We start from the raw sequence: 17,903 nt of genomic DNA, 5'->3' as shown, positions 1-17,903 counted from the left end.
AGTGGAAGAATGAGGAGCTTGGGAATTCCAAAGAGGAAAACAGTGTGAAGAAATGCAGAGAGAAGTGTAAGAAAGGAATAAGTTTAGTTTTCACATAGAAACAGCATGGAATAAGGGAAATGGAGGCAAAACCAATTTAAACAAGCCCCAGACAAAGAGAAGAGAGAATCTGCCTGCTCCTTATATGGAAAAGTAACCATAGTTACTGGAATGTAAAGAGATATGAGGTAAAATCAGAGGCGGGAACTCACAGCAAAAAAAAAAAAAAAAATTGGGGGGGGATAGGCTGATCAGTTCAAAATCTCAATAATGAGCTAGTTGACTCTCTGGGATTGGCTGATCAGTTCAAAATCTCAATAATGAGCTAGTTGGCTCTCTGGGATTGGCTGTACAAATTAAAATCTCAAAAGATGAATTAGTTAGTGTTCTTGGATAGGCTGTAACCTCTGTAGTACCCAGTCAATGGGGAAACGGGAGGGACTTGCGAATTAGGAGTAGGAGATTTAAAGATCGCCATTCTCTTCCTCTGGCGCGCCAGCCTTCCGCGTGTTTGGCTGGATGCCCTATCTTGCAAGATCGTAAATAAATTCTTTTCTCCTCCAGAACCGAGTGAGTGTTTATTCCCTTACAGGTACCGCTTTATTTCCAACAAGGGGGACCTGAGTACAGTATACAAAGGGAATGATTCGTAGGATATTATGGCTGAGAGAGGAGGATTCATGTAAGGGAGAGGGAGATTGGGAGTTGAGAAGACAAATATCTATCTTATCTCTAAGATCAGAATAAATTAGTTATAAGTAAAACTCTAATTATGCAAGTTGGTGGGTGGGTGAGAAATAAGGAAACATTTCCAAAAAAGAGAACATCATGTGCAAAAGCCCAAAGGAGAAAAAAAGCATTAGATATTTGAGGAACTACCAGAAGTACAATGTGATTAAAAGGTATCCTGTTCCTGCCTGGAAAAGTGGGAGAGGAGACAATGGAGGGAACTGAGGAGTCTGGAGAGATTACTTATCTGGTAGCCATATCCTGTTGTTTTTTGTTGTTGTTGCTGATTGTTCATTTTTTGTTTTTAATCATGGTAAATAGGTTGGATTTTACTCTGCAAGTACTGGGAGCCAAGGATAAGGAAGAACAAAGCCAGAGCCATGGGGTAACTCACACTAAGCTGCAGGGAAGACAATCTAAAAGAGGCAGGCTCAATTGGAGGCAAGTTCAGCCATAGTTGGCTAGTTGTCATGAAGTATTTCATGGGAAATTAATTTGTTATTCATTTTGATATTTCAGTTTTCATATGTGTATATGTAAATTTTACATATAATTTCAAACAATTATCAAAACCTTCCCAAAGCTTGTTGTTCCTAGACACTGTACCTTATACATAAAATAGATGGTGATGACTCTCAGTAATAACACCAAGAATCATAAAAGGAAGAACAAATATCCCCAGTGTCTCCCCACCCTTTGAAGTTTCATGTTCTGAAGTTCTCAATCAATACTTCAAATTTGCAAAACCTTTTGAGGATATTCTAGGCTATGGGCTAACTCTGTCCACCTCCTTGTGTACGTGTTGGTATTGAACTCATTGAAAAAAAGAGTGAAATAAGAAATCTACTTTCCATTCTCTCTCATAAACACAGACTCATTTGTGTTCTTAGAACACAGCCTCTGCTTTAGCCCAGGGAGATCCTTTCCACTCTGTGGAGCTAGTTCCAGTAAAAAAAGGGCCCAGCATGCTGTAGAAGGGCAGGTGCTGAGCTGACTTCAGCCCTTCATCAGGGGCACCCTATAGTGCACACATGTTTATCTGCCCATGACCAGGGCACCCCAGGAATCCCTGCTGACATCATGGCAAAAACAGTGATTTAGACTTTCTTCTTGACCAGTTGCCATTTCTATGGAAATCAGACTCATCTCCTTCCTCTTACTGTTTTATAATTGCTAACTAAGCCTTCTTTCTGATGCTATTTTAGTGAAAACCTAAGCCAAAGCTTTAGGTTCTACAAAAATTAAAATAAATAGTGAATTAGCTGTGTCTCTTCTGATATTTAAAGGAATATAAGATATTTTTGAATTGAGTAATTTGAAATGAATCTGTCATACAGATATGTAAGATTGGCATTGGGTCTTTATATTTTATCTCTGATTATCAATTTTCAGAGAAAAGAAAAGTAAGGAGAAGAGTTAGGAGGAAGGAGAGAAGAGGAGAAAGAAAAAAAAGAAAGGAAAAAGTAAAAGGCAAAAGAGACAGGGAAAAAATGGGAAAATCATCTTCCCTTTTCCTCTCTTCTATGAATGGTTAATTCTAATATATATTTTTTTAATTTCCCAGGCTAATTATGTGGAGCCCCACCCAAAATCAAGCCCTCTTTGTCTCCCCAGATATTAAGAGGTTCAGTTACTTTCTTCCTGTTTTTAAAGAATATACAAAACTTCATGCTATCCTATTTATTCCAATTCTGTAGATTCCTAATATTGCCATAGCACAAATGTACCATTAACTTTAGCCAGGGCTAGTTTTTCTAGGGAACCACAAATACCAGGCACCCCACATACTTATTATTTAAAAGACTAATCCATACAATCTCTTCCAAGAAATTTTTATCTCTAGCTTCTAGGACTGGACCAGACACTGTGGCTGATATATAAACCAGCACCATATAAACACTGATTTTCTCTTTCTTGTCTCATGTGAGTTTATGTCTCTACACAGACTGTAAATTCTCTGTGAACATCAGTCCGGTATTACACTTATGGAATAATCCAAACTCCTGACCCCAATCTTGATTAACAGATTATATTACACAGATGTGTACTAATTGATTTGCTTAAACACTTTTCTATTTTTTGGTGTCTTGACAGTATCTATACTCCCTGAACAATGCCTGTCAAAGAAGAAAAGGAGGGAGATGGCAAGTACTTCCTCATTCTGCTCTGAAACAAGCTTTCACTCCATTGATGTTCTTTTTGTTTGTTTGTTTCTTCCCTAAGAGAAATTAATCTTCAGAATGACTGCTTTGATGGCCAATTTATTCATTTAGCCTACAATTTCTGCCTAAGTTTAAGTAAATGTTGGAATGTCTATTCAGTGTTTTATGGAGTCCATTTCTTCCTTTAAAAAAATCTCTGTAAAGAACATTGTTTAATTTTTATGATAGTGAATAAAGTAGAAGCTCCCCCTACCAAGTGTTATTCTCCTCAGTGCCAATATTATGGTTTTATAGTTCAGTTGTGTTGCATGTAGAGATCAGTTATTATAACAACTTCCCAGTTACTTGTGAAATCTCCTCTGTCTTCCATATTTTAAAGAGCACCTCAAGATGTCTTCCTTCATGAGGCATTTCAGTAATAATTCTAATCTCTTTTCAGAATTTCTATAGCCATAGGGTTTGTTATCTTACTGTTTTTCTCATTGTTTTATTAGCATTTTATTCTCAAGTGTGATAGAAACTCCTTAAAAGCAAGGGCTTTATCTTTATTTTGCTGCTTACTCAGTCCTCTGTTGAGCTGCTATTTACAGAACGCACATCACATGCTATTTCCTGATTAGGTTTTGAGGATATGGAGAAAGATGCATCATGAATTTTTGTTCCAGATGAACTCTCAATCAAGTGGAGGTGATGGACTTTTGAACTGATGAATTCAGGAAGATGTGATAAATTCTATGAATGGAGAGTTGTGAGGACATAAAAGACAGGCAATGAATTTTTCCCAGTGTGGTCACATCAATAGATATTTAAGCTGTGTTCTGAAGACTAAATGTATGTTTATTAGGATAAAAATGGAGGGAAAGGGTAGGGAAGTTAACAGCACAGAATCATGAAAAGAGTGTTCCCAACAGTTAGTACATAGCTAAGTAAACAGCAGGGGCTTCAGTAATACTTCTCTTTTGATAAATGAAGGCTCTTTATATTGTCTTGGAAATGTAGGTGAATACTTGCTTTCAGAATACAAGCAAAACCAAAGTCCTTTTTCTTTTCACCTAATTTTCTACCTTGAATAAAGGCTTAGATTATCCAGTTATCATAAAGAGAAACTGACTCAATATTCCATTTGAAGCATTTTGGTGATGTGAACCTACATAGTATCTTAAGCTTCTAATGCCCCCTGGTGTTCTAGTCTAATGAACATGAGCACGATGTTTGTGGGACAAGGTTTAACCCGCAAAGGCACTGCCTGAATTAATATCATTTACATCTTGGTTGATATCCCTTAAGAAAATAAGGAAAGCTCATGTCCAAATGAGAAAGAGAGTACTGTCACAGTCATCTATGTAGCTACAGATAAATGTGTTTGATTCTGGGTTCTAATCACTTTCTCTCCCCGCCCCCCTCCCCCCGCCTCCAGTTGAAGACCCAACATGAAGTTTTACTAACATTTTGACATTTTGGAACCAGATTTATATTCAATTAGCCTCTACAGCTTCTTGATGACTGTTTTATATGTTTATCATGCTAGATATCAGGCATACAAGACGTGAACAAGGTGGACATCCCCCAGATATCATGGCGTCTTTTGTCTAATGGGAAGGAGTTTGGAAGCAAGGAAATGTTTGACCACGAGTTTGTGCTCAAAACACTCAACAGCTCACCATCAATTTCGAAAATACCCATCCAAACTTGGTATCATGAGCTATAAGAGCTACACAGGTCCCCTTCAACCTCACCTACCTCTCTCCCTTATCCCCATTTAGTTTTAGAAATAAGGCCTCCTTGTTCATCTTCAAACAAGCTTACTCTCACATTTTGTTCCCTCCATGAAAAGATCTTCACTAATTTCCTAAATTAATTCAAGAGTCTATTCAAATGTTATCTTTTCGGAGAAGTCATTCTTGATTATTCTTTTTAAGATAGCCTTCATCTACCTTCTATCATGGTCTTCATGGCTAAAATCACAACTGACTAATATTATATTATATTATATATTATATTATATTATATTATATTATATTATATTATATTATATGTGTATATATATGTATATAGAGAGAGACACATGTATACACACACACATATCTTACTTTAAGTATGCCTCTCTTCTAGTGTGGAAAGGCATTCTGACTATCTTGTTCAAAACCACATCTCCTGTTTTAAAAACAATGCCTTGCACTTAATGTAATTTCAATGGATATTTCCTGATTTTTGTTCTAGCTGGCTCATTTATACTTAGTGTCATGAAAAGGGAAACAATATATTTGTGCACTTTCCCTTTAGGAATTTGCATTGGATCATCCATTGTAAACTTTTAGCTCCAATCTGTTGGGTCTCCACTGTGATGCTAGAGAAGGCAAAATCCATACCCCAGATAAACAATTCACATAGAAAAATAGGGTAATGCCACAGTCCATATTTTCCTCCATTTGAGATAAATTTGCCTGATTCAAACAGTTCACATCTCAACTTCCTGAGTCGAGGGTCAGAATATGGAACAGGTATCAAGGGACTTGTTTTCTGCCAACACACAGCTGTGTAAATTTGGGGAGGTTAATTACCCATTTTATGCCCCAATTTCCTCATATATATAAAAATTTCACAAAGTCTGGGGAATGTTAAGACGTGTTATTAAAAAGGAGTTGCTTTATCATATAATCTTGAGAAATTGTAGATTTGTTATCAGGTAAACATGTTTTTTGCTGTAGGATTTTCAGCTATCATTGTGCTTAATGCGTGTCCAAGAATGTCTAGAGGCAGTTGTCCCAAAATGGTTTGTCCACAGATACCTTTTAACAACAGCACATTGCAGGAGGGTATGAGTATTCTACACGAATAGAGAGGCTTTGCTGGATCATCGTGAGCTCCCGTCCAGGGGAAATTCCATGAGTTCATATTTCATGCCCTGATATACTCCGTTATTGATTCATACTTGGTGATGAGAAAGATGGGTGGTAGGTCCTGAGACTGACCCAAGATGCAGACTGAACATCAAACTGATGCAATTAACTATTTTGATGGACTATTTAGCTGCTGCTAATTTTTGTGTGTGTTTAGGTGATCAAATCAATTCTTTTTTAATCTAACCCTCTCTATTTTATCAATCAAGTCAAAAGCTCTCAGGATTCTATTTAGGAGGAATAGTCTCTGATCTTGCCCTGATGAAACTTTCTTCCAGGCTGCAGTATGAAATACTAACATAAAATAATACTTCATTCCAACTGTTTAGTTTTGTTATAATAACATATCAAGTCACCAGCAGAGCTGTTCCAGCTGAAGCGTGTCCAATTTTTCATTCCACAGATATTTCTTGAGTTTCTAATAATCGGTTCTGGAGCTGCAGCATTGAGCAAGACAGACCCTGATCTTGGTTACAGAGAGTTTAAAATCTAACTGGGAAGAAACATAGTAAAATAATATATGCATATATATTTATTTGATTGCAATTGTGAAATATGTCATGAAGAATTACAAGGTGTTGTGATAACATGAAGAGAACCATTTTTGTTGTGGTGAAACAGTGAAGATTTTCTTGGGGATGGAGTGTTGAAGCAGAGACTTGAAGGATTAGCAGGAGATGACCAGGAAAGGTAAATAAATAAAGGAAGGTAGAAATGGAAGGGAACACTGTTCCAGAAGGAGAGAGCAGCTTAAGGACAGAAGAAATGGATTAAAGAATGCTAGGTCTGGTTGCCAGAATTAGCTAATAAAAATTACAGGATGCCCAGTTAAATCTGACATTCAGATAAACAAATAATAATTGCATTAGTGTAAGTATGCCCTAAATGTTAGTAAAAGATAAACAACATATATATTTGTTGTTTATCTGAAATTCAGATTTACCTGGGTGTCCTATATTTCAGCTGTCAAAGTTAATTACTGAAGCTGAGAGATGGTCAGAATCCAGTTATACAGTTAGCAGGCAGAAGAGGGGCTAAAAGTGAACTAGAGAACTCTCTTCTCTTATCTTTTATTTATTTGATATTCTTTCTATCAACCTCTTCTAAGTTAACACATTTTGAATTCTGGTTCAGAAAGATATATAACCTGCTCCCTGCTCTTTGACCATTGGGAACTTTTAAAACTATCATGTTTAAGGTTCTTAATAAACCCGCTTTATTTACCAAGTCTGTTTATTTGCTTTCTTAGATTCTTACCCAGCAACTTTCTCTCCCGCTCTCTCTCTCTCTCTCTCCACTCATTTGTTTGTTTTCATACCATATTTTCTTTGATTCACAGACTAAGAACCGGGATTTATTTTCCTCCAGAGTAAGTAACCTCTGCGCTATTTTGGGCAATGTCCTCAGGTTAGTCCTGACCAGCATCCTTGAAAATTAGTATAATGCCAACGCCTGTATGCTTATTCTCTGCAACATAGCTCCTTTTCCACTGAAGATATTTCTAACACAATGATCACAGTTTCTCAATTGATTCTGAAGCCCAAATTTGTCAGCTGAAATAGTAGTACATACACCCCCTTCAATATTTTTTTTAAAACTTCATTTGATTGAGATATATTCACATACCACACAGTCATACAAAACAAATCATACATCTGATTGTTCACAGTACCATTACATAGTTGTACATTCATCACCTAAATCAATCCCTGACACCTTCATTAGCACACACACAAAAATAACAAGAATAATAATTAAAGAGAAAAAGAACAATTGAAGTAAAAAAGAACACTGGGTACCTTTGTCTGTTTGTTTGTTTGTTTCCTTCCCCTATTTTTCTACTCATCCATCCATAAACTGGACAAAGGGGAGTGTGGTCCTTATGGCTTTCCCAATCCCATTGTCACCCCTCATAAGCTACATTTTTATACAATTTTTTCGAGATTCATGGGTTCTGGGTTGTAGTTTGATAGTTTCAGGTATCTACCACCAGCTACCCCAATGCTTTAGAACCTAAAAAGGGTTGTCTAAATGGTGTGTAAGAGTGCCCACCAGAGTGACCTCTCAGCTCCTTTTGGAATCTCTCTGCCACTGAAGTTTATTTCATCTCCTTTCACATCCCCCTTTTGGTCAAGAAGATGTTCTCCATCCCACGATGCCGGGTCTGCATTCCTCCCCAGGAGTTATATTCCACGTTGCCAGGGAGATTCACTCCCCTGGGTGTCTGATCCCATGTAGTGGGGAGGGCAGTGATTTCATCTTTCAAGTTGGCTTAGCTAGAGAGAGAGGACCACATCTGAGCAACAAAGAGGCATTCGGGAGGAGGATCTTAGGCACAATTATAGGGAGGCCTAGCCTCTCCTTTGCAGAAACAGTCTTCCCAAGGGTAAATCCTGTGGTAGAGGGCTCAACCCATCAAACCACCAGTCCCCTATGCCTATGGGCATGTTAGCAACCATCGAGGTGGGGTAGGCCAATACCCCTGCATTCTCCACAGGCTCCTCAAGGGGGGTCTACATATTTTTTTCCTTGTTTTTTTTTTTAACTTTTTTTTTTAAAATCAACTGTATGAAAAATAAAAAAATAAAAAAAAATAATTTAAAAAAACATACAATAAAAGAACATTTCAAAGAGACCATACCAAGGGAGTAAGAAAAAGACAACTAACCTAAGATAACTACTTTACTTTCAACATGTTCTTACTCTACCCCAAGAAAGTTACCTAATATAGCAACATTTCTGTGAACTTCTTCCTACTATACCCGTCAGAAATTAACAGACCATAGTCATTCCTGGGCATTCCCAGAACGTTAAATAGCTTCTCTGTTTTTCTTGGATTATTGTTCCCCCTTCCTTAATTGCTCTCTATAGCTAGTTCCCCTACATTCTACATTATAAACCCTTTGTTTTACATTTTTCAAAGTTCACATTAGTGGTAGCATATAATATTTCTCTTTTTGTGCCTGGCTTATTTCGCTTAGCATTATGTCTTCAAGGTTCATCCATGTTGTCATATGTTTCACGAGATCGTTCCTTCTTACTGCCGTGTAGTATTCCATCGTGTGTATATACCACATTTTATTTATCCACTCATCTGTTGAAGGACATTTGGGTTGTTTCCATCTCTTGGCAATTGTGAATAACACTGCTATGAACATTGGCGTGCAGATATCTGTTCATGTCACTGCTCTCTGATCTTTCGGGTATATACCGAGAACTGCAATCGCTGGATCGAACAGTAACTTTATATCTAGTTTTCTAAGGAACTGCCAGACTGACTTCCAGAGTGGCTGAACCATTATACAGTCCCACCAACAATGAATAAGAGTTCCAATTTCTCCACATCCCCTCCAGCATTTGTAGTTTCCTGTTTGCTTAATGGCAGCCATTCTAATTGGTGTGAGATGGTATCTCATTGTGGTCTTAATTTGCATCTCTCTAATAGCTAGTGAAGCTGAACATTTTTTCATGTGTTTCTTGGCCATTTGTATTTCCTCTTCAGAGAACTGTCTTTTCATATCTTTTGCCCATTTTATAATTGGGATGTCTCTACTATTGTCATTGAGTTGTAGGATTTCTTTATATATACAAGATACCAGTCTTTTGTCAGATACATGGTTTCCAAAAATTTTTTCCCATTGAGTTGGCTGCCTCTTTACCTTTTTGAGAAATTCCTTTGAGGTACAGAAACTTCTAAGCTTGAGGAGTTCCCATTTATCTATTTTTTTCTTTTGTTGCTTGTGCTTTGGGTGTAAAGTCTAGGAAGTGTCCGCCTAATACAAGGTCTTGAAGATGTTTTCCTACATTATCTACTAGGAGTTTTATGGTACTTTCTTTTATATTGAGGTCTTTGGTCCATTTTGAGTTAATTTTTGTGTAGGGGGTGAGGTAGGGGTCCTCTTTCATTCTTTTGGATATGGATATCCAATTCTCCCAGCCACATTTGTTGAAAAGACCATTATGATCCAGTTCAGTGATTTTGGGGGCCTTATCAAAGATCAGTCAGCCATAGATCTGGGGGTCTATCTCCAAATTCTCAATTCGATTCCATTGATCTATATGTCTATCTTTGTGCAAGTACCATGCAGTTTTGACAACTGTGGCTTTATAATAAGCTTCAAAATCAGGGAGTGTAAGTCCTCCCACTTCCTTTTTCTTTTTAAGAGCGTCTTTAGCAATTTGAGGCATCTTCCCTTTCCAAATAAATTTGATAACTAGCTTTTCCAAGTCTCCATATTAGGTTGTTGGAATTTTGATTGGGATTTCATTGAATCCGTAGATGAGTTTGGGTAGAATTGACATCTTAATGACATTTAGCCTTCCTATCCATGAACATGGAATATTTTTCCATCTTTTAAGGTCCCCTTCTATTTCTTTTAGTAGAGTTATGTAGTTTTCTTTGTATAGGTCTTTTACATCTTAAGTTTATTCCTAGGTACTTGATTTTTTTTTGTTGCTATTGAAAATGGTGTTTTTTTATTGAGTGTCTCTTCAGTTTGTTCATTTCTAGCATATAGAAACATTACTGACTTATGTGCATTAAATTTGTATCCCGCTGCATTGCTAAATTTGTTTATTAGCTCTAGTAGCTGTATCGTCGATTTCTCAGTTTTTTCCAGATATAAGATCATATCATCTGCAAACAATGACAGTTTTACTTCTTCTTTTCCAATTTGGATGCCTTTTATTTCTTTGTCTTGCCGGATTGCCCTGGCTAGCACTTCCAGCACAATGTTGAATAACAGTGGTGACAGCGGGCATCCTTGTCTTGTTCCTGATCTTAGAGGGAAGGCTTTCAGTCTCTCACCATTGAGTACTATGCTGGCTGTGGGTTTTTCATATATGCTCTTTATCATATTGAGGAAGTTTCCTTCAATTCCTACCTTTTGAAGTGTTTTTATCAAAAAGGGATGTTGGATTTTGTCAAATGCTTTTTCAGCATCAATTGAGATGATCATTTGATTTTTCCCTTTCGAATTGTTAATGTGTTGTAATACATTGATTGATTTTCTTATGTTGAACCATCCTTGAATGCCTGGAATGAACCCCACTTGGTCATGGTGTATGATTTTTTTAATGTGTCTTTGGATTCGATTTGCAAGTATTTTGTTGAGGAATTTTGCATCTATATTCATTAGGGAGATTGGCCAGTAGTTTTCCTTTTTTGTAGCAACTTTGCCTGGTTTTTATATTGGATTGATGTTAACTTCATAAAATGAGTTAGGTAGTGTTCCATTTTCTTCAATGTTTTGAAAGAGTTTGAGTAAGATTGGTGTCAGTTCTTTCTGGAAAGTTTGGTAGAATTCCCCTGTGAAGCCATCTGGCCCTGAGCATTTATTTGAGGGAAGATTTTTGATGACTGATTGGATCTCTTTGCTTGTGATGGGTTGGTTGAGGTCTTCTATTTCTTCTCTGGTTAGTCTAGGTTGTTCATATGTTTCCAGGAAATTGTCCATTTCCTCTACATTATCCAGTTTGTTGCCATACAGTTGTTCATAGTATCCACTTATAATTTTTTAAATTTCTTCGGGATCTGCAGTTATGTCACCGTTTTCATTCATTGTTTTGTTTATATGGGTCTTCTCTCCTTTTGATTTTGTCAATCTAGCTAGGGGCTTGTCAATCTTGTTGATCTTCTCAAAGAACCAACTTTTGGTGATGTTTATCCTCTCTATTGTTTTTTTGTTCTCTATGTCATTTATTTCTGCTTTAATCCTTGTTATCTCTTTTCTTCTACTTGGTTTAGGATTGGTTTGCTGTTCCTTTTCTGGCTTCTTCAGTTGATCCATTAGTTCTTTGTTTTTGGCTCTTTCTTCCTTTTTAATATATGCGTTTAGTGCTATAAATTTCCCCCTCAGTACTGCTTTGGCTGCATCCCATACGTTTTGGTATGTTGTGTTCTCATTTTCATTTGTCTCTATATATTCAGCAATTTCTCTTGCTATTTCTTCTTTAACCCACTGATTGTTTAGGAGTGTGTTGTTTTACCTCCAGGTATTTGTGAATTTTCTAAGTCTCTGATGGTTATTGACTTCTAATTGTATTCCATTGTGGTCAGAGAATGTGCTGTGAATAATTTCAATCTTTTTAAATTTATTGAGCCTTGTTTTATTTTCCAGAATATGATCTATTCTGGAGAAAGTTCTGTGAGCACTAGAAAAGTATGTGTATCCTGGTGATTTGGGATGTAATGTTCTATATATGTCTGTTAAATCTAATTCATTTATCAGATTGTTTAGGTTTTCAGTTTCCTTATTGGTCTTCTGTCTGGTTGATCTATCTACAGGAGAGAGTGATGTGTTGAAGTCTCCCACAATTATTGTGGAAACATCAATTGCTTCCTTTAGTTTTGCCAATGTTTCTCTCATGTATTTTGTGGCACCTTGATTGGGTGCATAAACATTTATGATTGTTATTTCTTGTTGTTGAATTGCCCCTTTTATTAGTATGTAGTGGCCTTCTTTGTCTCTCAAAACATCCCTGCATTTAAAGTCTATTTTATCTGAGATTAATATTGCTACACCTGCTTTCTTTTGGCTGTAGCTTGCATGAAATATTTTTTCCATCATTTCACTTTCAATTTCTTTGTGTCCCTGTGTCTAAGATGAATCTCTTCTGTGAATCTATATCTTTTAATTGGGGAGGTTAGTCCATTTACATTCAATGTTATAACCGTGAAGGCATTTCTTGAATCAGCCATCTTATCCTTTGGTTTATGTTTGTCATATATATTTTTCCCCTTTCTCTATTAATATCCTTTAATGTACCCATACCAAATCTCTTTAGTACTGAACCTTTCTCCAAGTCTCTCTGTCCTTTCTTTGTTTCTCTGTCTGTAGGGCTCCCTTTAGTATCTCCAGTAGGGCAGGTCTCTTGTTAGCAAATTCTCTCAGCATTTGTTTGTCTGTGAAAGATTTAAGCTCTCCCTCAAATTTGAAGGAGAGCTTTGCTGGATAAAGTATTCTTGGTTGGAAATTTTTCTCACTCAGAATTTTAAATATATCATCCCACTGCCTTCTCTCCTCCATGGTGGCTGCTGAGTAGTCACTACTTAGTCTTATGCTATTTCCTTTGTATGTGGTGAACTGCTTTTCTCTTGCTGCTTTCAGAACTTGCTCCTTCTCTTCCGTGTTTGACAGTGTGATCAGAATATGTCTCCGAGTGGGTTTATTTGGAATTATTCTGTTTGGAGTTTGCAGGGCATTTATGATTTGTGCATTTATGGTGTTTAGAAGATTTGGGAAGTTTTCCCCAACAATTTCTTTGAATACTCTTCCTAGACCTTTACCCTTTTCTTCCCCTTCGGGAACACCAATGGGTCTTATATTTGGATGTTTTATATAATCTATCATATCCCTGAGGTCCGTTTTGATTTTTTCAATTTTTTTCCCCATTCTTTCTTTTATGCTTTCATTTTCCATTCTGTCATCTTCCAGGTCACTGATTCATTGTTCAACTTCCTCTAGTCTTGTACTATGAGTATCCAGAATATTTTTAATTTGGTCAACAGTTTCTTTAATTTCCATAAGGTGATCTATTTTTCTATTTAGTCTTGCAATGTCTTCTTTATGCTCTTCTAGGGTCTTCCTGATATCCTTTGTATCCTGTACTATGGTCTCATTGTTCACCTTTAGTTCTTCGAGTAGTTGCTCTAGGTGCTGTCTCTTCCGATCTTTTGATTTGGGTGCTTGAGCTTGGGTTGTCCATATCGTCTGGTTTTTTCATATGCTTTATAATTTTCTGTTGTTTTTGGCCTCTTGGCATTTGCTTAACTTGATAGGGTTCTTTTAGGATTTGTAGACCAATTGAAGTCTTTATCTCTAATTTATCAGATCTACAGCTTCGTGGAGTACACCTTCTCTAACTAACCAGCAAGTGGCATCCACGAGGCACCTGTTCTCCACAAGCCAGTTCTCCCCTGCTTTGCCTTTGTTGTGAGTGGGGGAGTGAGTCTTGTGGGGTCCAATTGGTGTATCAAGCTTGCGTGTGTAGTTGGTGTTGCCCACCCTGTATATGGGGTGTGTGTCTGGGCAGTCAGGGAGGGGGGGTGGCTCTAGCAATAAAATCTCCCTGGTGCTCCTGGAGTTTTAAAGCTGCTGCAATAGTCTAATCCTTCAGTTCAGTCCTGCCACAGTTTGTCTCTGACACTGACCCACAAGTCCTTGGTATTGGCGTATGGCTCTTGAGACTTGCGAATGGGTCCCTCTTCCAGGCCATGCAACCCCTGGTCCTCTGTTGAGGGATGACTGTGCTATGTCACAGGTAAGTGACGTCCCCCCAGGGCGGTTCTGGGCTGCTGGGCTGTGTAGGGAGGCTCCCAGTCTGCTGAAATGATGGCTGAATGGGGCTTTGTTAATTCACACTGCTCCACCTTCCCAACTCTGGGACAACCAGCTGAGGGTGCAGGGAAGGCTAATGTCCACGCCCAGTTTTGTGGTGTGTGCCTGTTGTTTGAAGCACTTCCATCACACTGGGTTGTCTGGGGCATCTCTGGGCTATGGGGCTGGTGATGGGCAGGAGTGTTTCCTGTCCACCAGGATGATGGCTGTGAGCAGACACCCCCCTTTTCTTGGGAGACTGTGGTGTTTAGTGAATTTTCTCAGCCACTGGATTATTGCCTTTTGTCTCAGAGCTCTCTTAGTTTTGCTCCTGTCTTGACCTGCCGAAATTGCAAGTCTTTGAGGCTTTCTGTATTGGGCTTCTTAGAGTAATTGTTTTAGAAAAAGAATAAAAGATTAAAAAAAAAAAAAAAAGTGCCCTCCTCACAGATCTAATGGGTTATTGAAATGCTAAGAGACAAAGCAATTAGGGCCATTAAGGAAAGGTCCAGGAGGCAGAGAGATCAGTTTTTCTTCGGGATTTGCATATGAGCCTCAGGACCTGAGCTCTGTCCTTCCCCTTTCTATGTTCACCAGAACTCCAAAAAATCCTCCGCTTTTATTTTGGAGTTTTTTCTTGCTGTTTTTTGCTATGCCTCTCTCCTCTCTGCTGGGCTGGCTGCTCTCAGATTCTCTGGTGTCTGATCTCAGTCTATCTATGGTTGGAGTTTGGATCAGTAGAATGAGTTTCCGATAAGAGCTGCCACTGCAGTTCTCCCTTCTCCTTCCCGGAGCTGACAGCCCCTCCTCCCACGGGACTGAGCCTGGCAGGGAGGGGCACGGGTCCCCTGGCAGCAAAAACTTACAGATTTTGCTGATCTCAGCAGTTCAGTGTGTTCTTGAGTGTTGTATGAAGTATGCTCAAAGTCAAACTGCTCTGTGGTGTCCACTCTACGCAATTCCTGGCTTTCTACCTGCTTTCCTGGAGGAGTAACTAAAACATACAGCTCACCAATCCGCCATCTTGCCCCGCCTCCCCTCCTTGAATATTGTCGACTCTTTCTTCCAATAATCATGTGTGCATACTCACTCCTTACAATTTTAATTATATATAGTTCTTTACTGAACATAATCTGTTATGTTTTGGGTTGAATTAGTAAACTTATTTTTAAAGGTTCATTGCTATTGGAGCCCACCATCCTCACCCCCACGCCCTCATACGCAAATGCTTTACTTAAAGGTTTCCTTCTCTGTCTTCATTCCCAAGGAAGGAAATACACTAATCTGTTCTTAACATTTGTTTCCAGCCTCAGTGTCACTAACCACATCATCTTCATAGCTCACTAGCTCCATTTTCCTTTGATTGAAGCTTTTGTTCTTTTACATTTAGCTCCAAATGTAAATGGAATTATTTAAGCCCAGTAGTCCCTCACAATCTTCCCATCAGTTTTATAAGGTGATTTGCCTCCTAATTACCACTTAAAATTATATATAGATTGCTATTTTTATACTTCTACTTTCATTACTGCTGTATGCAGTTGAAGAAAGACAGATACACACAAAATTATATCTGCAAACCACTGCAATAAATTGGATGTTTAGACATAGAAACATCTAATTGAAGATATACTTGCTGGCAAGATTGGACAAGTTTCAAAGTGACTCAAAAGGAGATCAAGGCAGACTATTAACAAGAAAATCACCATAGAGCATAATTAGGACATTTGTGTTTGCTGAGGGGACTATGCCCCCATCACAAAATGAATTTTCCGACTCTGAGATTCTTATTTGTTCTCTATGATAAATGCAAGGCTAGAATCATTTGATTTCAATGAAGGGGGAATATTGTTTCTAGATAAAGCAAGATGTAAAGAAAGCATTGACAGTTCCCATTTGTCATTTGGGTATTTTTCTCCATTTCTTTGGAATGTGTAACAGAGAGAGAAGTAACTCTTAATTTTTAATCCTGCCTTAAAATTTGCATATGCTATTGATGGAAATGGAAATTGGTTTGATCCTTTTGGAGGGAAATTTCAAAACCAAAATGGTATCCTTGAGAATCCTGGTTTGAGGTAGTAAAAACTGACCAGCCAACTAAGGAAGATAAGGACTTTATTGGCAGGGAAACTCTGAGCTCTTAGAACTGAAGGGACATCTAAGGAACCACATTCTGTTAGAGCCAGAAAAGCAATGGGTAGAGGTATAGGAAACAGTAGCTAATGGACAGGTCTTGGAGAGCATGCAATGAAATGAAGCAGCTCCAAACATTTTCAGCCATTCTGACTAACAGTTCACTTTCAAGTTTCAAAGAAATAGCATTTGATTGATTTACCTTGAGTCACATGTCCATAATTTTTCTGAGGAAGGGCAGGGCCCCTTGGCTGACATTTTCACCAGGATGTATTCCAACAGGGGAAACTTTTTTCCCTTTAAATATTTAAATAAGCCTAACTCTTATATCAAAAGGCTTAAAAATAAACATTCATACTGATCATGAAATCTACTTCTGGGTCATAACCATAGGAAATAATCATAGAAAATGTCAAATATTTATATACAGTACATAATGTTATGAAAGAATTCCATACTCAATGATAAAATTTTAAAATTCAGACTACCAGTATGAAAGTATAATCCAATTTTGTTTAGAAGATAATGTATTTATAGGAAAGTACCATATGAAGATGTGCTTTAATCAGTTTTAATATGTATTTAAGTTTTAGCAATGAAACCTCCCTTTGGGTTTCCAACAGTCATATAGGATAGGGCTGATAATAATTATATCTTGAATATAAATCACTTTGACATTGATGTGAATCTCAAATTTGTGAGGCATGATATAGCAGCTACTGCAATGGATGAGAAAAATGACCTGGACAAAAAATGCTATGCTAACAGTAGTTATCTAAATTTCTTGCAATAAAAGTATTATTCTTGTAATAAGAAAGCAAAAAGAAGGGAGGGTTAACATTTCTAACTCAAGATCAGGCATTTGTCAACATGCCAATGAGATCTTCTAGCATTCTATGGGGAAAACCAAAAATACTGAAATCTGTCCAGTTTTTAAATGTCTCCATTGATTCATCTCCATTTTTATGGCCTCGAGAAAACATAACAAATAATAAAACTCAGTTATGAGAGCCCAGATTTTGAAGTCAGTCAGACCTGGACTTGAACCTTACTTCTTCCACTTATTAGAAATTGGAACTTATCCAAGTTACCTAAATCCCTTGACCTCAATTTCTGCATACGGAAATGGGGATGTTAATTCTATTTCAAAAGTTCATTGTGGGGGTGAAATGCTGTCAGGAGGTGATACTGATTTTACATTTATTGTAGAAAAACAAAGTTTATATAAAGTAATTTATATTTAAAAAGAATTAAATAAAAATATTAAAGAAATTCTAAAATGTTAGTATTTTATTAAAATATGGGAACAACCATGAAAGTTATATACCAATAGCTGAAATGTGCTCTAAAATAATGAACAGAAGTTTGAGGGAGATTTGCTCCACTTAGAATTCAATATGCAGCCCAAGATGCTACTGGAAAAATCATACCCTTATTCAAATGCTGGTGAGTAACCTATTTTCCTATTCCTAAAAGCCACAAGTCCACCAGAAGTTATAATGCTGTGATCTACAAATGCCCCTGGTGGTCAGTGAGATAATACACAAAACTTAAATTGACTCAACAGACTTGTCTTTTTTGTAGTGAAAGTCAACAGCATGCATCAAATTTTCATAAGACCCCTA

The sequence above is a fragment of the Choloepus didactylus genome, chromosome 11 (assembly GCF_015220235.1).
Source record: "Choloepus didactylus isolate mChoDid1 chromosome 11, mChoDid1.pri, whole genome shotgun sequence".
Classification (NCBI taxonomy): Eukaryota; Metazoa; Chordata; class Mammalia; order Pilosa; family Megalonychidae; genus Choloepus; species Choloepus didactylus.
This window is presented reverse-complemented; position numbering follows the sequence as displayed.